This window comes from Falco naumanni, chromosome 4 (genome assembly GCF_017639655.2).
Source record: "Falco naumanni isolate bFalNau1 chromosome 4, bFalNau1.pat, whole genome shotgun sequence".
NCBI classification, from domain to species: Eukaryota; Metazoa; Chordata; class Aves; order Falconiformes; family Falconidae; genus Falco; species Falco naumanni.
In genome coordinates, this window is record NC_054057.1 from 45,459,303 (window position 1) to 45,485,107 (window position 25,805).

At 43.8% G+C, this 25,805-nt stretch overlaps 2 long non-coding RNA genes across 3 annotated transcripts; one reads left to right on the forward strand and one right to left on the reverse strand.

Annotated features, from left to right (window-relative positions):
• Positions 1 to 4,399: 4,399 nt before the first annotated feature.
• On the reverse strand, positions 4,400 to 10,082 carry LOC121087630. The gene is made up of 3 exons (XR_005827672.1): positions 9,865 to 10,082; positions 7,946 to 8,228; positions 4,400 to 7,171 (listed from the first exon to the last, which is right to left on the reverse strand). It is a non-coding gene; the product is annotated as an uncharacterized LOC121087630 (long non-coding RNA).
• A 2,771-nt stretch (positions 10,083 to 12,853) lies between these two features.
• On the forward strand, positions 12,854 to 22,147 carry LOC121087629. 2 transcript variants are annotated; one of them, XR_005827671.1, is made up of 4 exons: positions 12,854 to 13,039; positions 19,264 to 19,304; positions 19,771 to 19,981; positions 21,018 to 22,147. It is a non-coding gene; the product is annotated as an uncharacterized LOC121087629 (long non-coding RNA). The 2 variants fall into 2 exon arrangements; XR_005827670.1 differs by having other exon boundaries at positions 19,771 to 22,147.
• Positions 22,148 to 25,805: the final 3,658 nt, after the last annotated feature.

Below are 25,805 nucleotides of genomic sequence, written 5' to 3' on the forward strand. Positions count from 1 at the left end.
TGTCAAATGATATTTGTAAATCTCTTTGAAATTTTAAACAAAGCTTATTTAAAATAAAAATTTTAGGTTGGACAGACAGGACCTGATACTTCTCCTTTACTCTTTCTATTGGCATATTATTTACAGTTATGCTATTCAAAATTCTGAGTTCAGAAATCTGTAAAAGTGAATTGGGTTCACCTCGGCGCAAATTAGTTAGGATGTCTTCTCTTCCCTCCTACATCCCCCTCGAATATTGTATTTCTTGCCCTTTCCCCACTGAACAGTTTTCAGTCTGACTGGTAGCTCCACATTCAATGCACTAGAGGAGAAAATCTTGGCTTTAAGAGAGTTAAAGTAGAATGATGGCAGGAAAAAGGGCTGTGTCAGGAAGGTTTCTTGTACTCCCAGAGCTTTGCAGGAGCTTCCATGGAGCACGCATTAGGAGAAACCCTCTGCCTGGTCCCAGTTATGCCTTAAGAAGTGCAACCTCAACCTGCTCAGCTTCCTCAAGACTCACAGGAGGCAGCACTAGTACAAAGCTTTCCCTGGAATTTTATCCAGGCTGAAAAGATAGTGGTGCAGGACTGGGGCCCTCAGGAGGTGTACTGTCTGCTTCAGCATCAAGGTTCAATGTGAAGAAACAGTGCAGCTGTCCCTCTGGCTGTGCCAAGTCAAATGCAAGCTGAGTTACTCCCTTGGTTCTGAGCCTTAATGATGCAGGCAGAGGTGTGAGATCTGAGGCCACGGATTTTCAGGTTAGTGGGCACAAAAGTTACCATATAACAAGCTGATGGAGAAAACTGCTTGTACCGGTAGAAATACTCTGCATTAAAAGAACATGAATTGGGTAGTTGGTGGCCAAGCCTTTGCTGCATGTATCCCTTAGAATGAGAAACACAACAAAGCAGGCCGTGCAGACCTTTATCAGCATTAAGTCCTGTGTGCTAAAGTCCTCTAGCTAAAGTACTAGGCTGCGTAGCATCCAGGAAACCCAGCTTTGCATCCCAAACGCTGGCACTCATTGTCAGTGCCTGCTTGATAACATGTTCCGGTGCTGAGCACAGGCAGGGTGGGAGATAAAGAGCTTTTTGAAAGCCAGTGGGAGTCCGACTGCCTTGAAATCAATGACTAGGGTTTCTGTCTGAAAACGTGCTGCTTGCTTAGTGGGAGGCGGGAACGCCAGCGGTGGCTTTGAGCGCGTGGTTCTGTTCCAGCCCCTTTGCCCTGTGCCGTGCAGTTGCCTCTGCCAGACCAGGGATCCCCAGGGTGCCCCCACCCTTCCCTTGCCTTGATCTGCTCTTTCCTCCCGTGCCACGCGAGGTAGCCATGGGACAGTAGACACAAACTATGGGCTGTAAAGCAGGTTTTGTGGTTTCTTTGGACTTTTCAAATTAAGTGAGACAGTCCAGGTTCGTTGGGGAAATCCAGTTTAGAACAGGGGTTTTCAGTGGTGACTCATTGCTGAGTTATTCCTAAACAGTGAAAAACATTATGCCCTGCAACTCATAGGAGATAAGTAAAATGTTATGCATACTGGAATGTGTTGTCTCTGGCACTGTACAGATCACAAATTTTGCATCTAAAATGTTATCGATGAATCTTAGAGGCTGAAATTCTGCTCCTATTTTGAACTGTAAAGCCCCAGAGACGTTGTACATAATTTTTTGATTAAGAGTTCGCTTTGTTTCTGTTTTATATCCTACTACTGTTAACTCTTTGGGGCCCGTTCTGCTCTCTATTGAAGTTAATTAGGATTTTCACAGTGAGTTCAGGGAAAGCAGGACCTGACCTTTATTGAATGTCAATCGGAAATGGAAGCCAAGCTTGTGTTCTGGATACTATTACTCTATTTGCTGTTGGAGACTATGGCTGAGTTATGTGAATGCTAAAAACTTGGCAGGAATATACCCTAATAGATTACTTTCTGACTCTGAGACGAGTTCAGTGAATATTATTGCAGTTCTAGCACTAGCCTTTTTGCCTCTGGCTTCAAACTGGTGTCTCGTTCTCTAGCTGGGTGTCAGTATGAAACCTGGAGAGCTTGGGCAGCGGGGTAAAATAGTCTTAATTCTGTAAACCAGCACTAGACTTCCTGTCACTTGGAAACGTGCCAGAGAGGAGGCAGTGCTGCTACCTGGTGAGCAGGGGAAGCATGAGAGCCTGTGCGTACAGCTAATGCTCAGCCTGGTGGAAAGAGCTCTTCTAAAGCCATGCGTCCACATTTTGGCTTTACTCTCCTTTTCATCAACAAAGACAGTAGTTTAAACATCCCCTTTGCTGGAGCACCAGCCTTATGGGCAATCTGAATTCAGAAACTGCTGCTTTGTTGAACACACACAGGTAAGGAGGGTTAAAGGGATCCGAAGAAACTCTGAAAACTATGAAAGTAAATTAATTTTACTATTCCGGTAGCACAGGAAGTATGCAGATGTAGGCAAAATAACAAATACGTCTACATTAATTTCTTTTTCTTGGATCCCTCACTAAGCTTGAACACTTTTTTTACTGGAGTACAAAGGACCTCTTGTTTTTGCTTCCTCTCCTCCAGATAAAAGATCCTTCTTCAGGTGAATTCAGGTTATTTCTTCCTCACTAAATTACAATGTATGTAATGTAAGATGTGTCAAAATGTGGCACAGAGATACAGAAAACCCAGTGGGAAAGCCCAGAAATGTTATAACAAGCAGAGGGAGTATGGCTTTATCCTCTTCCTCCCCACCATTACCTCCCATTTCCTCCCTGCCTCCTCAGTGCTGGTTGTCCAGTTGCGTCAGCACTTGTCAGCTGTGCCAGACACCTTGGCTCAGATCCCAAACCAACCTGAATGGACTTGAACCCATTTCAGACACTTTCTGGGAAATCTCTCAGAAACTTTTGCTGGGTAGACCTCTCTTATGGATAGCAGATTTAGACTAAATACACAGGACAGTATTTGACTCCAGAGAATGGCAGTTAAGGTACTTGGATGACAGGGCAAGGAAACATGGCATCCAGAGCCTCCTTCAGGGCAAGGTTAGCTCCTTCGCTCTATGCAAAGGGCACAATTTGTGAGGCAGAAACTGGGATGCTCACAAATGCATGCCCAGAAAATTTATGCTTATGCATGTGAAGCACTTTACTCTTGGATACTCATGTGGTGCTGAGTGAGGGCTTTGAGAGTCTAAATTTTGGACTTTGCCACCTAAAGTAGTACTTAGGCAGCAGCCAGGGATTTAGCCCACTGTGTGGAGAGAGTCCGTAAGAAGCTAAACTTGGAGTTGTGGAGTCTGAGGTTGAGGTTATAGGTAGTGCTGTATTCTAAATTTGAACTAAAACACTTTCTAACTTTGCCACCAAACATAATTCCCCAAATCTACATTAGGCTTGAAACACTTCGTATGTAATATGAAGCCACAGGAGATTTATTTTTTTCTTTTGGAATGTCTGAGGCAAATCATCTGAGACTTTTGGATTTAAAATGTAAAGAAGAACAGGCACATTTCTGACTTCTAAAAATACACTCTAAAGAGAGGAAAGTCAGTAGGTTCAGGACAAACTCAGTGACCCTGTACAAAGGAAAAGGAGATCCTGACAGCCAGTCTAGCCAGTAGCACTACACTGGAGAATCTGAAGACAGTGTGTACAAGGTGCCTTAAAACAAAACTTCTTCTTCTAGGGCTACCAGGAGTAGCTCCACTTTGCAGGGAATATGTTTGTTTTCATTTTATGGGCACATTGCTATTTTTCTTTTGGCAGGTCTCCCACTCTTGCCTCACCACATTGCTTCATACCTGTCAGCTTCTCTTTGTACCTGGGTGCCCTTTGCTGCTCCTTGGTCATCTTGACCAGATGTCAGCTCTGCTTAAATGGTGGCAGGCAGCCATAGAATGCTTCTTTGCAAAACCAGAAAAAAATAGTGAATTAACAGCCAACATAATAAACCTACATGGACAGCTTTGGAGATCCTGGAGTTGGTTGCCTTCTTCCAAAACTGGCATGTTCAGTCCTGTCTGCAGGAAAGTCACCAAAAACCTAGTGTACACCTCAGGGCAGTTGGTGGAAAGGGTGCTGCTGACTGTGAGTCAAGGAAGAAGAACGTGGTGGGGAAGTACCTGAGGTCTGGGGACCAGCATACAAACCCCAGGCAGCCTGCAAACAGGAGCAGTAATAAATATGCCTTGCACTGCCATCCAACTGCAGAGGGAGATGCGCACTGAAAAGCTTGCTTATTTTGGAAAAAGCTGGAGAGCTTTTCTACTTCTGCTTGGCCAGCCTTTAAAATGTTAATTTCCCTGTGGTATCATAATCCAATAATCATCAGTCACCCGGATAACCTTGATAATTTTCTTTCCGGAGTTATTTCCCATTCTTTCTCTCTCTCACCCTGTTATGATCCCCTTCAAGAAACGGGCACCAGAGAAACCAGAAAGTTCAGTGCGTTTCATGTCAGGCGTGTTTATTGTAGCAGAACAATTACCACAGAATCCTATTAGTTTTATAGTGTGTTTTTATGCTGATTTGAAGGTACCAGAAGAAAGTGTAATGCAACGATAGCACTCCAATTTGATATGGGTCATGAAGGACAAAACTGCTCACTAGGGACTACCCTTTGAGCCCCAGCTCGTACCACCCAGCTCAGTAGTATTGTTTCTCCTCTCACCTCTTCATTGCCTTTTGGAGTCCAAACCATGTTTATGTGCCAAAGACCTGCGCTGGGCTGGCACTGCGAGAGCAGGAGGACAGCCGGGAAGTGCGGTGAGGGCAATCAATTGCTGGCTGGCTGGTGCCACCTAACACCACCTAACAACAAAGTGCTTATGCTCACATGTCAAGGATTGTATAAGGTGGGAAGTGTTTTGAAAGCCTTCTCCTGTCCTAAAGCAGACCTCAGAAGAAAAGGGGAACTGCCACCTCAAAAGGAAGAAAGTAGCATTTTATCAATGGCCTGGTTAATTTTCTCTGACTCCTTCTATTTTCAAAGCAGTTGTTCTAACTATCCCTATACGGCCACTGGAGGAAGGCTAGCACATCAAGAGCTCAGGACCTTGTCCTTGTTAAAGACTTCTCTTAGGATGGGAAGCCACACTAAGCAAACCCACTGAATCCCGGTCTGCTTACTTTCCTCCTCTGGCTCTTCAGTTTGCTGCGTAATCAAAATCTCCATGAAGCTGCTGCCAAAGCCTGTGTGCCTGCACGGCCACAGATGTGCAGGCATCACTGTGCTCGTATTAATCATTACCCTTATCACATTCATGGCATTTATACTGAGCGGACCAGAGCATGGCATGAAGGCTGAGCCCCGCACAGTTTCCTTTGTGACAAAGCCCGTTTTAGAGGGGTTCTGGCTGTCCTTTCCCACTGACTGCCACTGAAACAGGTCCAGTATGTATTGAAATAATATTATTTTTCTCTATTAAAATCCACAGTTTTAACCTTCCCTTTCATTTTGCAATATTAAGTCCCCCTTTCTATCTTGTACCTGGGCTCCCAAGGCTGAAAGGGCAGGCCTTGGATTCAAGTGATCCTTGAGTAAAACACACAACAGGCTTTAGCAACAAAGGGTTGAACAATGTGAACCTCTCTCCTGTAATCTGTGTGGCTAAACGCTGGGTCAGAGTGGCAAAATACCAAAATACGGTATTTCATAAGGAGATTTATTTATAAAAATATGATTTTATAAGGAGATTTGATTCATGTCAGTTGTGGAAGCTTCATCTGGACACTGCACAAGTTGTCAGATCACATAACCACTTTGCAATCCCTTCCAGTTCTCCTTTTTTCCAAATGGCATCTGTAAACTAATGCAGTGCTATCCAGCCTGAAAAATAGGAAGCCTGGCTATGGCTGCTGTGCAGCTGAGGTGGTGAGGTCCTTAGGTAGTGACTGATAAGCAGCTGGATTTCAGATTAAGTTGGATGACTGTAGTCTGTTAAAGGTCCAACACAGACCTACACAAGGGACTTGGGGTGTTCCACAGAGAGGCTGTGCAGATCAGGAAATGTTCACGTACATTATTTACTCATGAACAGCATAAACTGAACATGCAACAGTGCATGCAAGTGGAGCTTTCAGGTGTATGTCTTGCGTATAGATGTAATCCACTAGCTGAGAAGATGCATAACAGAGGACAATAACAAAACCCAAATGCACACGCCTGCAAAAGGAACTGACTGCATATATACATAAAGGAATGTAGCTTGGATTTTTTACCAGTTTTTTGTCAGTTAAGAACATCATCTTCTTGTTTGGTTGTTTGATTAGATTTAGTACTCCATCTACCCTGGAGCTACGTCGGTAGGGAGGGAGCTATAATGGTGTGATGAATCCAGTGCTGGGCTTTATGGCTGGGAAAGGTTTAAACCCTATTAAGGCTTAATTTGTTAATCCGTAAAGAAAGGAGGATTAGAAACAGAGTCTGGAGCAGCCGTGATTCTGGGTGAGCAGCTGTCCTCAGGAGTGCAGTGGCATGGTGGGCTTCACAAGGCTCTGAAGGTGGTCAGGAGACAGGGCAGCAGGAGGAAGGACGGCTCTGCTCTTCTGGGCTTAGCCAAAGTCTGTGAATATTTTGACTCCTTGCTCAGTTGGGCCCAAGTTATTCATTTCATGGCTATCCACAGATGTTTGCACAAAAGGCTGGGTTGCCTGCTTGCGCAAACTTTTTGGAATAGTTAATCTTCAGTCAGTAAATCATGGTTTGGGAGCAGAAATAAAATAGTGACTAGCAAATAAATAGCAACACAGAGCTCTCCTCTGCTGTGCCAGAAGATGAGCTGAAACCTGCATGTTCTCCTGTGGCCATAGTGGTTATGGGCAGATCATCTCCTACCTCCTGGCCTGTGACACAGCTCCTCCTGGTCATGTTCAGGCATGGTAACATTTTCTCGTATGGGAGGATAAATGTTGCAACTATAATTATAGATAGTAAATGCATTAGAAAAGATAAAGTCTCCTGGTGAGTGACTCATGAACAGGAAAAATGACACAGCTTGTCAAAGGCATCCACAACAAATGGTGGACTCGGTTCTTTCCTCGGTGTGGCTGTGATTTGTAGCTCCCAAGCTGCGCTTGGGCTCAGCAGCGATTCAACTGCTGGAGCTCAGCTCAAGGGATAATGTCAGAAAATTGTAACCTGAGAAAAGATCCCTTGAACAGCATTGTTGGGCATTGTGGTGCTTGCCTCTGTTTGTCCCTCCTCATTGATTTGTTTACACTGGAACGGAAAGGTAAAACAATATTCAGTTTTGTAAACAGATCATCAGTAAAATACCCTTTGTTAATATTAATAAATAGCTTGCTTAAGAAAAACCCCTAAGTCCCTGTGGTAGGTATTAGCCTTTGGTTTCCAGTTACTCAACCTCTTTACAAGTCTTAGAGATCTCATAAACTTTGAATGTTGTAGTAAAAATATTTATAGGGTAAGTCAAAGAAAAACATAAAATTGCATTCAAGTTTTGACAGGAGTAAAACTACTTATCCTGCTTATTTTTTATTATAGAAAACTGGATGCTGTGACCTCACTAAAAAATGATAGCTATTTAAGCAGAAAGGTTGGAAAGGATTTTGTGCATGTTAGTATTTGCTTTCTGAAGTATTAATATTTACCTTGGGAAACTCTTAAGTGCTTAATTGGAAAAGACAGACAAGAGGTGCTCATGGTGTCACAGGCTATTTATGGAGTCACAACAAAACTCTGATGATAATTCCAGATGATACTTCAGTCAGGAGCTACATCGACCCGCATTTTCACTGATCTAAGATTTGAGTGTGGTGAAGGCTAGATCCACCATGAACACCCAAGTTCCACCACAAGCGCTTCATCTCAACAGCCAGATCCCAGGAGACCCACGTTCAGCTTTGTCCAGTCCTGCAGATGCTTAAAGCCCCTACAGCATCTCCATTTCCACTGGCACCCCACCCTGCTCCAGACATCACCAGCCTGCAGGGAAATCCAGAGAAGCCTTTGCCTACCTGGCCACTGCCTTACCTTGCTTGTGGGGCGTGAGCCAGCTGGCAGGCTTGGGGCGTGCTTGGTGCCTCTGACTTTGCATGGCAAACAGCACAGGGCACAGTTTCCAGGGCTGGGCTGCCTGCCTGCTGCTCTGTACTGTATCCACCTGTACTGGGAAAGGGAGACCCACTTTCAGATTCTCATCTGGTCTCAGATCCTCTCAGATCCCCGGGAAGTGCTTGGCACATCTGAGATGTGTTTTCCTCCATCTCTTTGTTGACTTGGTGGTGTGTTGTAGTAAGTTAGATATTTTGGAGGGCTGTAAGTGAGGACAAGGCACTGATTAACCTCTAGGTTGCAAAGATACTTATGTAAGGTATGGAAAAGCTGCAGTCAAATCAGACCCAGACTGAGAGAAATCAAGGATGCTGCTCTCTGGTAAATAGGCTTTTTAGGAGACCTGACAGTGAACATTCTAAATCACTAACCTGGCTTAAAAATTCAGGCATAAGTCCCATAACGGAGATGCAAAGTTTGGTCTGGGCTGAGAAGAGAAGCAGAACAACATCAGCAAATGCTTTGCTTAAAATGCCTGTGCTAATGGTGAGGATTTCCACCCCGCAAGAGATTGTCCAGTTGAAAAGCTGCTTGATGGGTATGAGGACAGCTTAATCACAGGTCTTGAAAAGCAAGTGTCACATAAAACATCTAGTACAAGTCTAAGCACTAAATTCTCAAGTGATCTAAGCTGCTGCTTAGGCACTAAAACAAGTAGCTGGGTTTTTTTTTAAGATCTGAAGTGAAAAATTTGATCATCACATCCCAGAGCACTTGGACTGGAGAGTAGCTGAGAGGCTGCTGGAAAAATCTTTTCACAAACATTTTCAACAAAAAAATCCTTTTTGTCACTTTCTCGATGAAGATTGAGTCTTCTTCCTCAGCGGCAGGGTTTCAGTGGTGGCTCATGCCCCACAGGCTGTAAGGCATCTCTTCCTCAGACTGGGAGCTGGGGGGCAGGCAGCTGCTGCAAGGGGAGTCTCCCAGGATATCCCCTGCTGTAAAACCTGCCACATTCCTGATTCATCCCAGGTTTTGGATTTAAAATTACTTAATAAACCCTGGAGTTTTTTGGGGGGCAAACATTAAAAAGTCGCCCCCTCTTTAGCCTCGGCCATGCATCTTTGTGTTGTTCTGGCAACTGGGCTGGGAGCGCGGTTTCCCTGCAGGGAGCCCGGCCAAGGGTTTTGCTCAGCCTTGCTGGGCGGGGGGGTGTTTTGGGGGGGTGGGGGGTGGGTGGGTGGGGCGGGGGGGGGGGTAGGTGGCAGCTCATACCACTGTGCTTAACACCCACAGCTCTGAAAGTGTTAACACACACCTGGAGCTTTTTATTGCTATTATAAAATGGGGGCTTAGTTAACTTACTGTCCCACTATATTTAGACAAAAAATATCCAAACTTTTCAAGACTACAAGCTAAAAAATTAAAAAAAAAGGTGCTATAATTGTAAGTCCCTGTCTGTTTTGAGGCCTCTTTTTCATTAGGAAGTGGCCAATATATGACTGTCATTTCTCTTCCTTTGTCTTTCGTAGAGGAAACATTCTAACTTCTCGTAAGGATGGTTTTTATGGGTAACAATACAGAAATAATTTCATAAGAACTCTCACTTCTTGCAGCGTCAGCTACAAGTTACAACATAAAACCACCAAACCCTTGAAGATTATGTGAGAGCTATAGTTTGTGATGAGCCATTAAATCAGGTAACCATTATTCTGGATATTTTAGTCAAAAAAATGTTTTAATGCTGTCTTTTTACTGCACTGCTTACTTTGCATGATCCTGTTTTTAATCAACTTCCTCAGTAACAACCATGGATAAATACCACCTTCACATGTGTGCACAAGTTCTGAACTTTGAACGAATGCAGTATGTTAATACATATTAATCTGTTTACTTACTTAGCCTGTGTCTGGTCACAGCCAATAAATCCACAAATCCAGGAGCTGCTGATTGTATGGCGGGCATGTAAAACACAGTACACAAAGGAAAACCTGGAAATTTGTCAGCTCATAGAAAGCTGGACCTTACTTTTTAAAATGGGATGGTACATATGCCGAAGACGTGCCTTCAGAAGTGCATTGCTGTTTACCAGGCAGCTTGTTTGGTTTTGCATAGATTGCAGAGCAGGATGCTGCTCTCACCTCAGGGATATGATCCCAAGTTCACTGACTTGCTGGATGTTACCTATGAGCTCAGCCTCACTGAGAGCACCCAAGTCTCATGTGAGACTCAAACCAAGCACTGGGGGTGGGGTGGGGGGTGGATTATTTGGCTTTCCCCACACCCCCTTGATAGAACCTGAAAGGGGCTGAGTAAGACTCATGTATTTACATTTATCCAGAATTGGTTTCTTTATAGGAGGGACACATAGATGTTAACTAGGTACAAAGATATTGTGCAACCTCACCAGAGAGGCATGCGGTACTGCCTTACTTTGGGTGTGTTAGCGCTGAGCTTGATGTTGTAATGACTGTGCCTCATTTGAGGGCTTAGGGGTAACTGGCCTCCAGGGGTATTACACTTTGAGTTTGAACTATATACTAAAATCATCTGACTTCTTGTTTGGAAAGAGAAAGAAATCTTTGCTGTAATTTATGTCACCTTCTGAATGGGACAAAAGTCTGAGGAGGAGCATCCAGGTACTGGTTCTTCTCAGCACAATCTCCCCATCTCTCCCCCGTGCTTGTCTTTGGAATTATGTTTCACCAGCATGCGGATCTGGGACAGAGCCTTCTGGAGTAAAGCTGTGCCATCATTTGACTGAAAAAGTGCTACTAGTTGGGGGCTTGGGGGATGCGGGTCTCCCCCCTCCCTGAGCTCTGCTTTCTATAAGCGCCTCTGGAGCTCACTCCGTGTAGTGTACCGGGGGTCCAGTAACACTTTAGTGAAGACAGATGTTAATGCTGAGTGAGCAGAAGCTAACAGACTCACAGAGCAACCTTGGCAGCTCGCCCCATTTTTCAGATTTCAACGTACCTACAAAAACTTTAAAAAAACCCAGAAGAAAGCCCTCTCTACATTTTGGCCTAGAGCAAACTCTGGTGTAAGTAGTTCATCAAGACACACTCTCTTTAGCTCCTTAAACACACAGCTAGATCAAAATAAAGTATGAAGAGCATAAAGTAACTCACAGACACCGTTTATTAACACTGAGGCCTGCTGCAGGAAGAAAGTGACCTAGTAAATATCCTCCCTGAGTAGTAAAATAGCTGCTGTAAGGAGTTATAAGAACTTTTGTGAGCTGTAATTCCCTAAGGAAAAAAAAAAAAAAAAAGAGAGAGGTTTTTACAATCTTTCATCTCTGCTTGAAAGCAGAAATAAAAAGCCTGCCCCTAAACTACTAGGTGCTTGTGAGCAGCCTGCTAATAATGTCATCTTCTGTCTGGTCTTAAAGGAGAAGGAGAGATATGGAAAGAAAACAAACCCCACAAACAGCACTGGTCAGCTTTATGAGAGCTGCAACTTCAAAGACTGGAAGAAATGCTCTGCAGACTGGCTGTTCTGAAGATCAAGAGTTCAGGAGTTTTAAAGGGCCTTTATTAGAGAAAATTCTGCATGAGAAACTAACAATCCCTGATAATACTGCAAATGGGTATCTTGCACTGGCAGTCCTGCATGTAACTAACTTACCTTAGCTCCGAGGAAAAGCTAACAGTATGAGCCTACTTGTTTTTTGCTTGTATATGTTGTATTTTAACCAAGCATATTTTGCACAAGGCTGCAGTGTTGGTGATCCGTGCGAATACCATCCCTTCTTTACTGGTGACTAAACTGAGATGGAGTGGAAGTGCAGCCAAAGTTTTCATAAGCAGTCTTAGGTTTGGGCTCCTTCCATCTGGGTTGCTGAGCATGAGATACAGAGGTGTTCCTATCGGGGTGCTCCAGATCAGTGTGATGGCAGATCTGGAGGGTACTGCCCTGTCCCCAGTGGAGGCTCTATGCAGAAAGGAGGAAAGGATTGCAGGATGTCATGAGGAAATAGATTCATAATCCAAGTGGTCTCCTCATTAAAATATCCATTTTCTGTTCTGAAAACAAGCAGGACAGTGGCAGTTTAGTCCTTTTGGTTTGCTTTTTTATTCTAGCAAAGCGTAACGCATTAGTTTTACTAATGGAGGCACACGCAATACTTCTGACAATGTAAGAGTAATGCAGATGTGTAAGTTCCTTAGACACTCTGATATCTTTATCAATATGAGCAGGAAAAACAAGGCAGAAAATACATGCTGAACTATGTCCAATTAAATGTATTCTTGCTTATCCTCTCCCTGTATCCATTTTCCCCCCCCCCCGTGGCAACTGCAACTGAGTTTAGCTGCACAGTGTCTAAGAAAGTTTACAGCAAATGTTGTAGTGATCAGAAACATGATCATCCTCAAAGGATTTAGGACAGTAAAGAGAACACATATCAAAAGAAAAGCTAGAATGATCTCTCCATTTGCCGCATAAACAACAGTGAAATATGCTATAAAGAAATGCAGCAGATTGTGTGCTAGATGCCAGCACTGCGCTTGCAAATAATGAGTTAACCAGTAAGTTGACTGAAATAAATGTGCATTTTTTTTTTCTTCTGTGGACAACTGAGTCTCTAACAAGAACCACGTCTGTAATAAAAGTTATGATGTCTCTAGCAGGAACTGGTAGTGCAAATCAAACATACCATTAGCTTGTCAGGCTCAGCCAAGTGAAATAACAAGCAGCTGGGTAGTGCTGTACACTGAAATGGAAAACTGTTGCCCCTTAACAGAAGATTTCCTCAGAGAAAATTAAGCATGAGGGGCAGCGACAGACCTGGTTATTCATGAGCATGGTGTCACGGGGAGGTCAGTGGAAGGACCTTACTTAAACCATCATTCTGGTTCAGGAAATGCTGCCTGACTCCTGAAGTTAGCAGAGCAAACTCTCCCCAACACCTCGATGAGTAAATCAGGGTAGTGGGGAAGTGCATGGCACCAGGGAAATCGGAAAGGGAAGCTGCAGCATGTGATTTCGCATCTGACCAGCCACGCTTGGCCATGAGACTCAAGTGCTTTCAGCTCTGAGGAGGCGGAGGGGAGGATGGATTGTGCCTGGGTAAGGGGAGAAAGGGAATCTCTTCTTGTTTCTAAGGGTACTGAAGAATAAACCTGGAAAGTGAAACATTTCCCTATGGTAGACCGGGAATTGGATGCAGACTGTGCTGGGCTAGATGAGTGTTTGTACTTTGGGCTTTCAGCTAAACCCGAGCTGTTTGTGTTGTCGCACGCTCTTTTACAAGCTTTTGGCTGATGGAGCCTGGGTGGCAGAGTGGAAAATTGTTTGGGAGGTTTGCGTAGCCGTGTGTGTGTTCTGTGGCCCCGAAGCCAGACGTTGTTTATTGAGTCCTGCAAGGGATCCTGGTAATCGTAGCTGATTTGCAAAAGCATATCTGTTGCCCATGTGTATCAATTAGATTGCAGTATTTGTGTACAAATCACAGGCTTGATATTGATCCTGCAGCTTGTGGCCAGCTGAGAGCAGTTTTACGCTTGTGTGGAGGGTGTAGCTGTGGTACCCCATTTAAAAAAAAATTCTGCTGCCCTTGCAAAGGTGCACCCAGCTTTCAAATGCAGGTGTGTCTCTAGCAGCCTCACTCCAGTTGAATTCCAGCCCATGAAATGTCCACAGACATCTCCTCACTGCAGGCACCTGCTCGGCCTGCTGAGATCCCCAGCTCCTCACCTGGGTCATGAAAGCCCCATATCCATTTTTGAGGCAGCAGCCAGTACCAGAGCAGGTTGGGCTGCACTTCCCAGGAGCCAGGTCTTGAAAGAGGGAATTTTAAACGAGGTAATAGTGCTTTTTATGGCTCTGAATGCTCTCTGTTCCCATCCTTTTCTTGATGCTGGAGTATGCCCAAGTCTGAATAGAAAATGAAGGAAACAACATTTTGACCAAAAAGCTTTCTTTTCACAGAGCACTTCTAAACCACTTTCATGTGCCTGTGGTACATGTAGGCACTGCTTCCACCAGCGATGTGTCTAACCAAACCCGAGGGAGTGTAACACCACCACTCCTGAAGTGGAGCTGCCAGGCCATTCCTGGGCTGGCAAAGGTCCCCCCCCAGTCTCTGTCAGGCATTCGAGCTCTCAGTCTTCTGGGGGGCAATAGAGACCTTGGAGGCTCAGCCCTGACTGACACTGCCCAGGGCAACTTTTGAGCTCCAAATTTTCAGAATAAGACCTGGAGTGTAAAAGGCATAGCAAGCTTTTGCCCCAGCTCTAATAACTATAATTGGTTAGAAAAATGCTACAAGTATACTGCAAAAGAAAATTTCCAAATGCTTTTCTTTGCAACTGTTTCATTATATTTTTTCAAAATAAAAAAATACAGTTGTGTTAATTTTTGTCATTCAGTAACAAGAAAGGAAAACTCTCTCTTCCCTTCATCCTTCCCTGCCTCAGGAAAAAGGGAAAAAAGGGAAAAAAAGGGAGGGAGGAAGAAAAGAGGGTTGCTGGCATGATAATGACTTGAAATGTTTTTTCTTGAAAAGCTAAAACATTTTGGAAAGAAATTTTCCACATTTCTTCTTGCTTTTGAAAGAAGAAATCCTTTTTGAAAGAAAGAATCCTTTTTAAGAAAAATGCTTTAAACTCCAAGTATTGGCTAACTTTATAAACAAAATTCTTTCCCTGTTTTATTAAGGGAAGTAAACAAGGCAGAAGTGATGGCTGAAGCAACACTTTCCAAGATGATTGACACATGAGAGCTTTTATCTTTTCAACTATAAACTTTGATTGGTTTTCGTCCCCCCTGCCTCACTTCCTCCTTTCCTCTTTCTAAAAATTATTGCCTTTCAGTTTGTTTTAATGGTGTTTATGTAATGTCATAAATATTCTTGTTTAGAGCTGTAATTATTCCCTACGATTAATTCTGTTCATTCTGAGAGGTTGTGCAATTTTTTCACTGGAGGATATGTCTTTCATGTTCATGTGTTTCTCCATGTAAAATGCAATGTGTCCAATACTAAAGCCATGCCTGGGAAGGCAGGGTTAATGCTTTTCCTTTTTGCCATGGCAATGTTTGGAAGCATTTTTGTGGAGTGTTTAGTATCATTCCTCTTCGGGTTGGGATTAAGGTAATTGATAGGGCATTGAGCCAGGGGTCCTTTAGCTGTCCAACCTCTGTTACATGGGGTGGAAGCATTCCATGGCCAAAGTCACTTCCTTTCTCTTTCTTTTATATCCCATTAGTCTGCCTGTGTTTTCGATTTCAGAGGAATTCCTATAAATACATCGACTGTAGCTGCTAATTGTGGGTAAAACATCAACTATGTGGAGGCGGTGGGAGTTTTCCCAAAATAAGGACTACAGGACTCAGCCCTCTGTACTCTCCAAAATGTATTTGCAGCAAGTGAAGATAATGATCAGCATTTTTGTGACAACTGTTCTGCGTTACGTTAGGGCAAACAGTTGAAATCAGACCTTAAGTAACAGGCTGAGTCCCACCCAACACTGCAGAAGTGACTGACAGCGCATAAAGGCCAGATGTATGTACATGGTGCCCAGCACGTCTACCTTTGGTGCTGTGCCTCACGTAACGAGTTAAAAGAAGATGGATAGCAAGACTTTCACGCCCCAGAGCAAAGGAAAAAAATCTTGGAGGAACAGAGTTAAAATTATACTTTAAAGAACGTGTAGAACATATACTCAAAATACACAGCTTGTCTGCTTCAGTGTATTTCAGGGATATTTTTATGTGGTATTATTTTCTCCTAATGGCTTAGCAGCTTGAAAAGCCTAATCTTCTGGAAAAGTTTGGCTGTCATCCTCATAGCCGGTTTCGCAAGCAATCGCATTAATGCCCAGATGAATTGACTGTGATTATTCAGCATAAAATGAAAGAAGTTATGCACTATTTGGGGAACCTGTAGAGTTTAATTTTTGTCCAATTCGTTTGCAGAAGCCCTCTAGGCAGCTTCTAGTGCCAGCTGGGGAAGGGTTTGTAGCAGGGGATCAGCGTGCTGTTTAACACCCGGAGGAGGAACAGGCTGGAAGCACAGGGTCCTGCTCTCGGCCCTGCAGGAGCCCTGCAGGGACACCTCAGTCCCTGGAGGAAACCTGCTCCATGCCATGGGGGTCCTGCGGTCGCGGAGGGGGTCAGGACAACCTGGCACCTGCAGAAAGGAGAGAGCTTGGGGCACAGCCCTCGCTAAACCAGACCATAGTTTTGCCAGGCTCATTCAGTTGTATCTGGACCTAAAAAAGAAAAGAAGAAAGGAAAAGTGACTAGAAATGTAGTTTAAATAAAACAGTCTATAAAAAGAGGCAGGAAACTGTTGGGAGACCTCAGTGGAAAATCCCAGAAGAGGCGGGTATCCCCACATGTTCCCTTTCTAGGCCCTGTCACAGAGCGGGGCATCTCATTAGGTCATGTTTACCGATGGCGCTTGTTGTCTGTCTCCTGATTCAGCCCCCGACAGGACATGGGGAGGACAAAGCCTGTCCTAAGTGACCACCGATGGAGCCAGCCCTATTCATGGATTAGGGCTGCCATGGAAACTCAGTTTGCAGAGCTCACCACTGCAAACATGGAATGAATGGCCAGGTCAGCACCCGAGATTAAAGGGGAGGGAAGGAGGGAGTTGAGCAACTGTTTGCTGAACTCATTTCAGGAGCTTTCCTGGAACAGTCCAGTATTCCAGAAATCGGAATGAAGAGTTTTTAGTTTAAACCAGAGTGAGGATTCCCCATGTTTGAGAAAAGCGTTGTGTCCTTTGGATGCCTTCAGTGAAGGACAGCAGCAGAGCTGAGCTAAGTATTGATTTAAGTTCAGAATAACCTTAAAAGACCTAAAAGAGGTTTAATGATCAGCCGTATGTGGAACATGAATCCCAGAGGGCTTATCGTTTAATGTAATGATTTATGCAACGTGTTATCTGCCACTTGGTTTGGATACTTGTATTTTGATCATTGTGAGACAAAACTCATATCCAGCTTTTAACTGCACAGATCTATTGGCTAGCTAATCCTAGATGCATTAAAAGCATGACTGACTGTTTCACCACCTGGAAAATAAACCTTCTTTTACCACCTCAAACAATGAAGTTTGCAGCAAAGTATGTTTTAACAAGCATCTCTGCTTGCTTTTTTTTTTTTTTTTTTCCTCCCCCATATTAAAAATGATAGATTTTTTCCCTCCAAGTCCAATGGCTGAGGGATAGCCTGTGATTTAGGAGACCTCAATTTACATCCTACTCTCTTATAGTCTTCCTTATGACTTAGAATAAGTTCCTCTGTCACAGGAGTTCAGAGAAACCTAGGTGTGGTCTCCACAGGTCTACCCTAAGGGCTACCTGTGTGTTGTGAAATGCTTAGCTGGAAGCTGGGCATCTGGGAGCCAGCTCTGCTCTGACACCCAGCACAGATGCACAGAAAATACCTTAAAAGCCAGGAGTACGATTCATCCCTTCAGACTTAGACCTGGAGGGAGCGGAGATGGCTAATGTGATGTTATTAATTTCTTGTTTAAACCATTGCTCTTGGTATATACAGATGTGAGCAGCACACTTGGTGAAGTTAGAACAAAAAACTAGGACATGAAAGCCTGGAAGGCAGATGCAGTACTCTGGTAGGTACAACTTCCTAGTTGGATACTGGTGTTCTGAATGTTATTACTTGACTGTGTTTTTCAGCCAGCTGGGCACCCATTTTGGAGTACTTTTGCTTAAAACTATGTCCTTAGCAAGGGAAATGTCAGAAAACACATTATTAAACTCAAAATTGAACCTATGGATCCTTTTCCAGACAGTAAAACATTTTCTCTCTCAGTGGAAGAGACTGTGGTTTGACATTCTTCGTCTTCACAAATCCAAGTTAACCAGTTCTTTTTATCAGTTATTCCTATGTGCTGTAAGGCAGTTGCTTAATACTGTGTTCAAGTATCTTGCTGAGGTTAAACTGGTTGGTCATTCCCCAAATTTTCCATTTCTGCATACGATAGCATGTCAGCCTTTCTCTAGTGCTCTGGGGCCTCATAAACCCCCATGAGTTTCTAATGGCTCAGCAGTTGCCCTGGTTAAGATGAAAACTGGATTTTCTCACTCCTTCCTTGTGTTGGCCTTATGCAGAGAAGTTGGAGGGTTTAAAACTGCTGAATGAAAAAAAAAAAAAAAAACTGAAGGAGGGGAGAAATGTTGGAAATCAAGCAAAGTCAATGGCAAAACCTTCACGGTTTTTACTGGGAGGCAGACCTGGATCCGTGGGCATAAAGCTGAAGAGGGCAGATTGTGGGTTACGTGAAACTAGGCACTAGCAGTACACACAGGAGAGAACATCCAGCCTCATACAGTGCCCTCTGAATTATCTGTTTGTAGCAGCACACAGCAGAAATATGAACTAAAAGAAGGGAAACTGTAAAAGTTTGATCACCTAAGGTTAATGTTTGAGCAACTGGAGCTGTCTGCAAATGTAGATTTGTAGGTTCTGTGCAGGCACATTCATTTCTGCAGAGCTGCTGTGGGATCTTGCTTCACACGTGCACATGCAAACCTTAGCCACCCTTTTTGCTCTGATTCACCTGGAAGAATTTACCTGAACAATTGTTTTCCTTTGCTCAGATCCAAAGGGACCTGAACAAAATTTCTCTCAGTCTGTGGCTCAATAAGTAAAAGTCCGCATGTGTGTGCATCTGGCTCACTCTGGCTGGGCTTTTTCTGCTTATAGAAATTCTAATAGTTTCTTGCTAAATACACTAAAGAGGTTCCTCAGATCCTCATTTACATATGTTTTATATTATCTATGTTTTTGCTTTTCATGGTTTATTCTTCCCTCCCACAAGTTACCACTCTCCCCTTCATTAACCAGCCTAACTGAAAGCTGACATTTTCTGATTTATTGTTCCAAGTCCTCTTAAAGTCGCCAGTCAGAAGAATAGCTGTGCCCCTGTTTGGTTAAAGGAAGACATTTAATACAGATTTTGTCTTTCCTGTGCTCAAAAATATTTTTGCCTCTGTCCTCAGTAAGAGATGAAAAGATGACCCTGCAGAGCAAAAGTCTCCATTGAATCAGCCATCAGAGAGGAGGCAGGCTGGGTTTTTCATTTGAGTTTATTTTGTTTTGTGCTTAAATATATTTTGTTAACCCATGTTGGGAAAAAAAAAAGGGGGGGAGAGTTGCTAAAAGAAGAGGATTACATCCCACTGGAGTTCAGCCTGCAAGCTACCCTTTCTTGGGAGCTGCCCTGAGTTCCCTTGCATTTTGCTTCTGCAGACAGGGTGTTTTATCTGCTTTTTAGCCTCTGACCCAGAGGTGTGACCTTTTCACTTTTATCTCTTTCAGAGTAAGCCTGGGCCCTGTCAAAGTTCCCCGAGCGACTAATGGTAAGTGCAGAGCAAGAAGGGTCATTTCTGACAGTAAAAGAGGACAAAGCACGGCAGCGAGTGACGGTGAGGTGCCCCCGGGACAGGTATCTGCAGCGGTGCGGTCCAAGCGGCTGAGCGGCCATCCCTGCCAGCGCCCCAGCAATGCACAGCAATGATGGACGGAGTGCCGGCAGCCGAGGGCTAATCCCTGCTAAACCATCCCTGCCTCCCACCCGAGCATTGCGGCAACAATAAATAAAGGCATAACCAGTTTCAGGAGAGGTGCTTGCTTATCTCCTGTTGTTTAAAGCAGACAGATTTAGCCTCGGTATAAAACGGGTCATGGAAATAATATTCAGCTGTGACTCTTAGCATTTATGGTTTTTAATTCTCCCATCTTTCTACAAAGAAGTCTTTTCTGTGTCCTTGAATGACAGATGTGCTAAGGCTTTAAAAATGTACTTTCAGTTCTTCTATTTTACAGATCTGCAAAATCTGGGTTCTGGGATGCCTTGCAGCAGCGATGTCAGCAATAGCATCTCTCAAACTGCCTGAAGAGGAAAGGGAAAATCAGCACAAGAAAAATGTATCTGTGACACAGAGCTGCCTGGGAGGTTTCCTACCAGGGTCCTCCCTGATGCTGGAGCAGGAAAAGATGCTGCATCGGTGATGTGATTGAGTTTCCCTTTCATGGTGTAGGTATCTGTTTCAGAGCCTCGGCAGAGGATGCTGCAATGGGTCCTGTTGGTCCTGCTCGCGCATCGAGGGAGGGCAGCCATGCAGGAGCTGCAGAGGCTCATCCTGCCTCAGGCTGCTCTGTGATGCATCAGCATGTGTGGGACAAGCACTGCTTCAGGCTGCTTTATTTCCTGACCTCAGTGGAGAAGAGGGAAAGGAAAAGGCGAGTCACAGCTACATGCTGTGGGATTCCCTCCTTCTGTTTTGGAAAAGAAATTGCAGAAGGGAGTCATAGAGCCAGGGAAAAAGAGTGAGGTGTTTTTTGTGCTTTTGATTCAAAGCCTGCAGTCTGCCTTGTGTGGTTCTGCTTGGTTCCAGTGGGTGTGAGATTGGACCAGAGCTTATTTTCAAAAAAGGGGTGTGAGGGGTGTGCAGAAAATTCCTTTACAAGAGAAGGTCCTGCATCACAGGGAAACCTCTCCACCACATACTGTGAGGAATGATGTCCAGCTGGAGATCCCTATTGCAGGGAAGCATGAAGAGGTGACGTGTTCTGTTAGGGAAAGGGAGAGTTTTCAAGTATTTGTTTTTTATTTAAAAAATTATAGAGCTGCTCTCTATAAAAACCTTTCCAGTTTTAAATGGAAACATTTCAATCCAGCTTATGCTAGAGGTGAGGGCTCTGACCCTCAGGAGCTTCCATATGGGGATGAGGATCAGGAGCACAATCCTTATAGACATGGCTAGATATAGCTATAAAATGGGGCATAGCCTGTGTTCAACATCCTGTAAAATACACAAGATAGCAAAGATTAGGGAATCCTCTCCTCTCCAGCTCTCCTGTGCCCAAAACCCACTTCATGAATGTAGCAATAATTGACCAGAGCCCACCGAAGTAAAACCACTCACCCATTAATAACCCAGCCCAACAAAACTGAGATGCTTTGTTACAGACGATGATTTTGCTTTTTCCTACAACACAAATTGCTCCTAAGAACGAAGATGGCTTGTACACTTTAATGCGCATTGCTCATTTCTTCATTATATTTCCAGTGTGTGCCCTTGGGTGGAGTCTACTCATCTGCAACGTCTCTGCTCTCCCCCCAGACCAACCGCTGCGTGCCAGAGGCTGGTGCTCATCCCAGCTTCCAGTGTGTGCAGCATCAGTGGAACATGAATCATGGCTGGTGTTTGGGCTCTGTAGACAAAGTTTCAGATTTCCAGCTCTTCTGTCTGATTGTGACAGTGCTCTTATTTACCTTTCTGTTTTATACCAAAAAAAAAAAAATGGTTAAGGCAGGAGAAAGAAAAGTTCACCCAGAAATGAACCGTAAATGTCCACCTCTCTGTTGTACATAAAACTTATTTTGCACTTATTTCCTAAAATAACTTCTTTTTTAAGAACTTTTTAAAAGAAAAAAAACCAAACTTATTGAAACTCATGGGCAGAGAATTCATTTGGTTCACATTGATGGTCTCCTTCAGGCTAATGGCTGAATTTGGCTTTAGAAAAACTGCGTTACTGTTAGGGGTTTGTCTTGCATGAACAGTAAATAGACTTTCAATGGCCAAGATTCTTTGTGGTAACTCATCATAAATCAATGTAAGGAACAATATCAAAAAGTAAAAATGGTATTTTGCCACTGTGGCGGATCTTAAAGTTTTCAAATGTCTAATGTTAATTTTAACAGCTCTTCCCTGGAAGCAAAAAAGCTTCTAACCTCCCATGGAAGCTGCTATCCAGGACTGGAGCCAGCTACGCTATACTATCTCTCCTAGTTCTTCTGTCTTCCTTCCTTGGAACTTTCAGCTGCCACCAGATCCCAGTCACTTCTGACAGTTTCTAGTGCCACTTCCTCAGGGTAGGATTTGAAGCTGGGTATCTATTGCTGTTCTCTAGATATATATATATATATTTTATTATTGTATGATTGTGGCTAAGCCTACAAGCCCACAATCCTCCCTCCTTCCCCACCAAGTAATTTATTGGAAGTAACTGACTCCCAAACCCGAAAGTATCCCTTGTATCAGACAAAAGAGAAGAAGGGTCCAGTTAGGGTCTGGAGAAGCCTGGGTACAACTCTCAGCTCTGACACGTCACTTCTCTGCAAGCAGTTACACTTCTTTGCAGCCCACACATGAAACAGAGATATAAAAATGGTCAGTCACAAAAGTGGTTTCAAGTCTTGCCTCAAAATTTGCCATGTCACTAAACTGTCATGATTTTTTTACCCTCTGAATTTGAGGCTGTGGCATATAAGAAACTGACCCATTTTCAATCTTTTTTCTGAAACCTCTTTGTTAAACAGATGTCAGGTAACAGGCTTTTGGTAAAACAGGATCGTGCAATGCAATTCCTGAAGTTGGCTCATGGGACATCTCTGCCCATCTTCAGACATTAAGCTTGAGACATTGTACCTGACAGTGGTGTTAACTGAGTTTTTGATTTTGGGGGCATTTTTATATGAAGAAATCCAGAACACAGACTCTGTTATGCATGCATGAAAGTACTTTTCTGGGATGATATAGTTCATTTGGGCATATACCTATTGGCAAAATGGCTTTGGTTGATGCCCACTGCCTCTTCACCAACAAAATTTAGTTACAGCAGTGCACTGGTGAATGGTGAATTTCTTAAAGCAGAGAGTCTCCTCAGATCCATACTCATACCAGCTTTGTCAGATGCAAATATTCCAACATCACATGCGTTTTTGCAATCCTCATTGCAGACAGTTAATTACAGGATGATTCAGGGCACTCTAAGGAGCCAAATTTCCCTATACAGTCAAAGAGGAGCAGTCTCTCCAAGGGTGTTTCAAGGCAGGGCTATTGGCTGCCCAGTGCTAGACGGTATGACTGTCTCCTTCCCAAATAATTCAGTCTCTCGCAAGAAAATCATGAATCAGTCTAAAAAATTGCAGGACTTCTTAAAAACAGAAGGGGTAATTTTGTTTGCTTTTCTAAGTGCACTCGTGTCAGTTTTTCAGGCTGTTCCCCTCCAGCCATGATGGCAACACATTTACTATGTGATTGAGCTCCATATGGGCTCTTGATTCCCAGCTCTGGGCCTCCTGCAGTAAAAATAGTAATATAGAAAGGTAGAAAGGCTCAGAAAACAGCTGCTGGAGAGGCCTTCTTGCTTTCCTGCAGGCTTTTCACCTGGCAGCTTGGCAGCCTGTTGGCAGGGCTGGCTGGGAAGCCCTGGGGCCATGGCACCAGTGGGGAAGGACCCCTGGTTTACAGTCCCTCAGGGTGCAACGAGCAGGCTAAGTCCCTGGAGTTGATATGAAACAGGATTGTTTTCATGGAATAGAGGAGAATCTTATTCCTTTCCAGCTTCAAAGGGAACCCACAGGACCAGATCCTGCAAGGTTCTGCACACAGATCCAAGTATCTGATGCACGCAGAGAACAGTGTCAAATTTGGTCTTAGCTTATTGTCATTACAGATTTTCAGCTGCAGTGAGTGCACTACTACTTTGTTCTTCCTCAAGGCAGGCTTCTGTTCAGTTATGCCAGTCATTGCTTGAGAATTGCAGATTGATTTTCCAAATCTGTCCTTGGAAATCTGGCGTCACAGCTTTGCTAATGCTACTTAGTGACGTTGCCTCTTTTAAGCCATATATTATCTTCTCTTGATAATACTCAGTGTGGTGTGACTAGCACATGCGGACCGTATTTGCTGGGTTATACAGTGGCTTCAGGTAAATAAGGGGAGAAAACAAAGTGAAAAAAGTGGTTCTGGAAATATTCGTTCTGTAGCCTGAATGTAAAAGGTGGCAAGAGGCACATGAAAATTTTCATTAGCCTGTAGGAGAGACAGAAAGGTTTGGGTTATAAGGACCTATTATTATTTCAGATTACATAAGGCTAAAGAGAAATCCTTTATGAGGCTTTTAGGATGCGGTCATCTGTTCCTTCCCCACGCTATAAGCTCTCTGTCTCCCTCTTTGATGTGAGCAGACCTGTAACCTGGCTTCTGTAATTCCCATCAAACCTCCTTATAATATTGTTCATTCTAATAATGCCACTGATAACACTAAACCCAGCCAGTTCCCTAGGATACAGCACAATAAATGTTTTATATAGCACCCTCCCTATAAAGTAGCCAGAGGAAAAATTGACAATGAGAAGTGTAGTAGACAGGAAAAATTGGGGGTAACATAAATTTGGGCAGTGGGAGAAAGTTTTGTACATTACAGAAAGATTAAATATAAGCTAAGTCAAGACAAGAAGAGTGAACTGTGGTAGAAGTGGGAAATGTGTAATGAGAAATGGTTCTTTTTCTGGTAAGTGGAGAAATGGAAATTATGTTTTGAGATTCAGGTTCAGAAAGGTGATAATTGAAGAAGCAAAAGAAGTAGTGAAAGAGCAGATCAGGGAATAGACATGGGGCAGAAGGACTGGAAAAATGTGTGCCTGGGGGCTCAGAAAAAGCCTAAGATCTCGAAAATGAAGGAAGGCTTTGGCATTGGAGGGGAAACCACCAAACAGGAACAGAATGTTCTGCTTCCAGCAGGTGACACTCTGGCAGTGCACTGACCACTCTCCTTTGAGATAAGAACATGGCTGAGCCTGTCTACATCAGGCAACTAGCAAACACACTAACGTGATGGGTCTGATCTGGTTCATTCTAGACTGAGGAGGCTCAGGAGACTTAAGACAAGATAAACCAGCTGGCATTAGCTGGATGTGTGTAACTGCACTGTCCACATCTTCAAACTGGATCTTCTCTCACCACAGGAGTTTCTAGCAGTTGCCTTGAAGAGCACTGAACAGTCCTCTTGGAGGAAAAGCCAACCAACATCTTTTCAAACACACTTTGTTTTAGTGCACTGAACACTAGGCTCAGCAGACGTGATTATTGGCAATGTGTTGTAAGACAAAAGAAAAGGTAGCTACGAAAAGCTGTGGAATCTGGGACCCTGCTTCCAAAGTGCAGGCAGCCTCCGAAGCCTGGTCTTGTAGGCAAAAAGGCAATCTGACCATTTTACACCCCAGCAGCCTCTCAGCAGCAAACAGGCATGACCCATGAGGATTTAAATATAAATGTTTCTGATTTTGACCTGCTTCTAATTCCTTTTGATCCTTAAGACTAACTTTGTTCTGCTTATACATGTGTGGTGCTGGTACTGTAGGGCTGCTCTTTTTTGGAGGACTAAACACAGCAGTGCTCAGGATGTGTCTTGGGTTTGTCCTCTATTTGATAAGGTACAAAACCATCCTGCTGCCTACTCTGCCAGGGGCTTGTTTCTCTGTGAAAATCCTTTCTCTTAATCCTTGATTTTTGATTGTCTGAGAAAGTATTCTAACAAGTGAAATGCTGAATGGGACTCTCCCTCGGGAAGGATGCTGCTGCAGTGATGCTGCAGTCCCTGTGCTGTGCCCTTCTCAGGAAATCCTGGCTAGAAGGCGGAGTCTAGTCCTCAGGAGAACAAAACCTGAATCATGAAGTGCTCTTAATCTCATAGTAGAGAGTAATTTATATTTTCCTTTTGTCTCACTTAGCTCCTGAGAGTATTCAAGCGACCTCTGCCTCTAAACACTGGACATTTCCATTTTCGTTCTAGCATCCCCATGTCAAAGGCACAATTGAGCTTTCAAGGGAAATCTGAGAAAGAGAAGCAAATGTGGTAACAGAGACTTCTGATGCGGTGGCGGTGACAGCCCAACCTCCCTACTGAGAAATTTTCTCACCTTCACATAAAGGGCCAGTATCTGTTACAGCCACATGTGTTGGCTCTACAGATGCACCCTGTTGATTAGGTGAACTTTGTGTACCTGATCTTGGTGGTGTTCAGAAGCCCAGACACAGACAAGATGTTCTATTGTTCATGCCTTC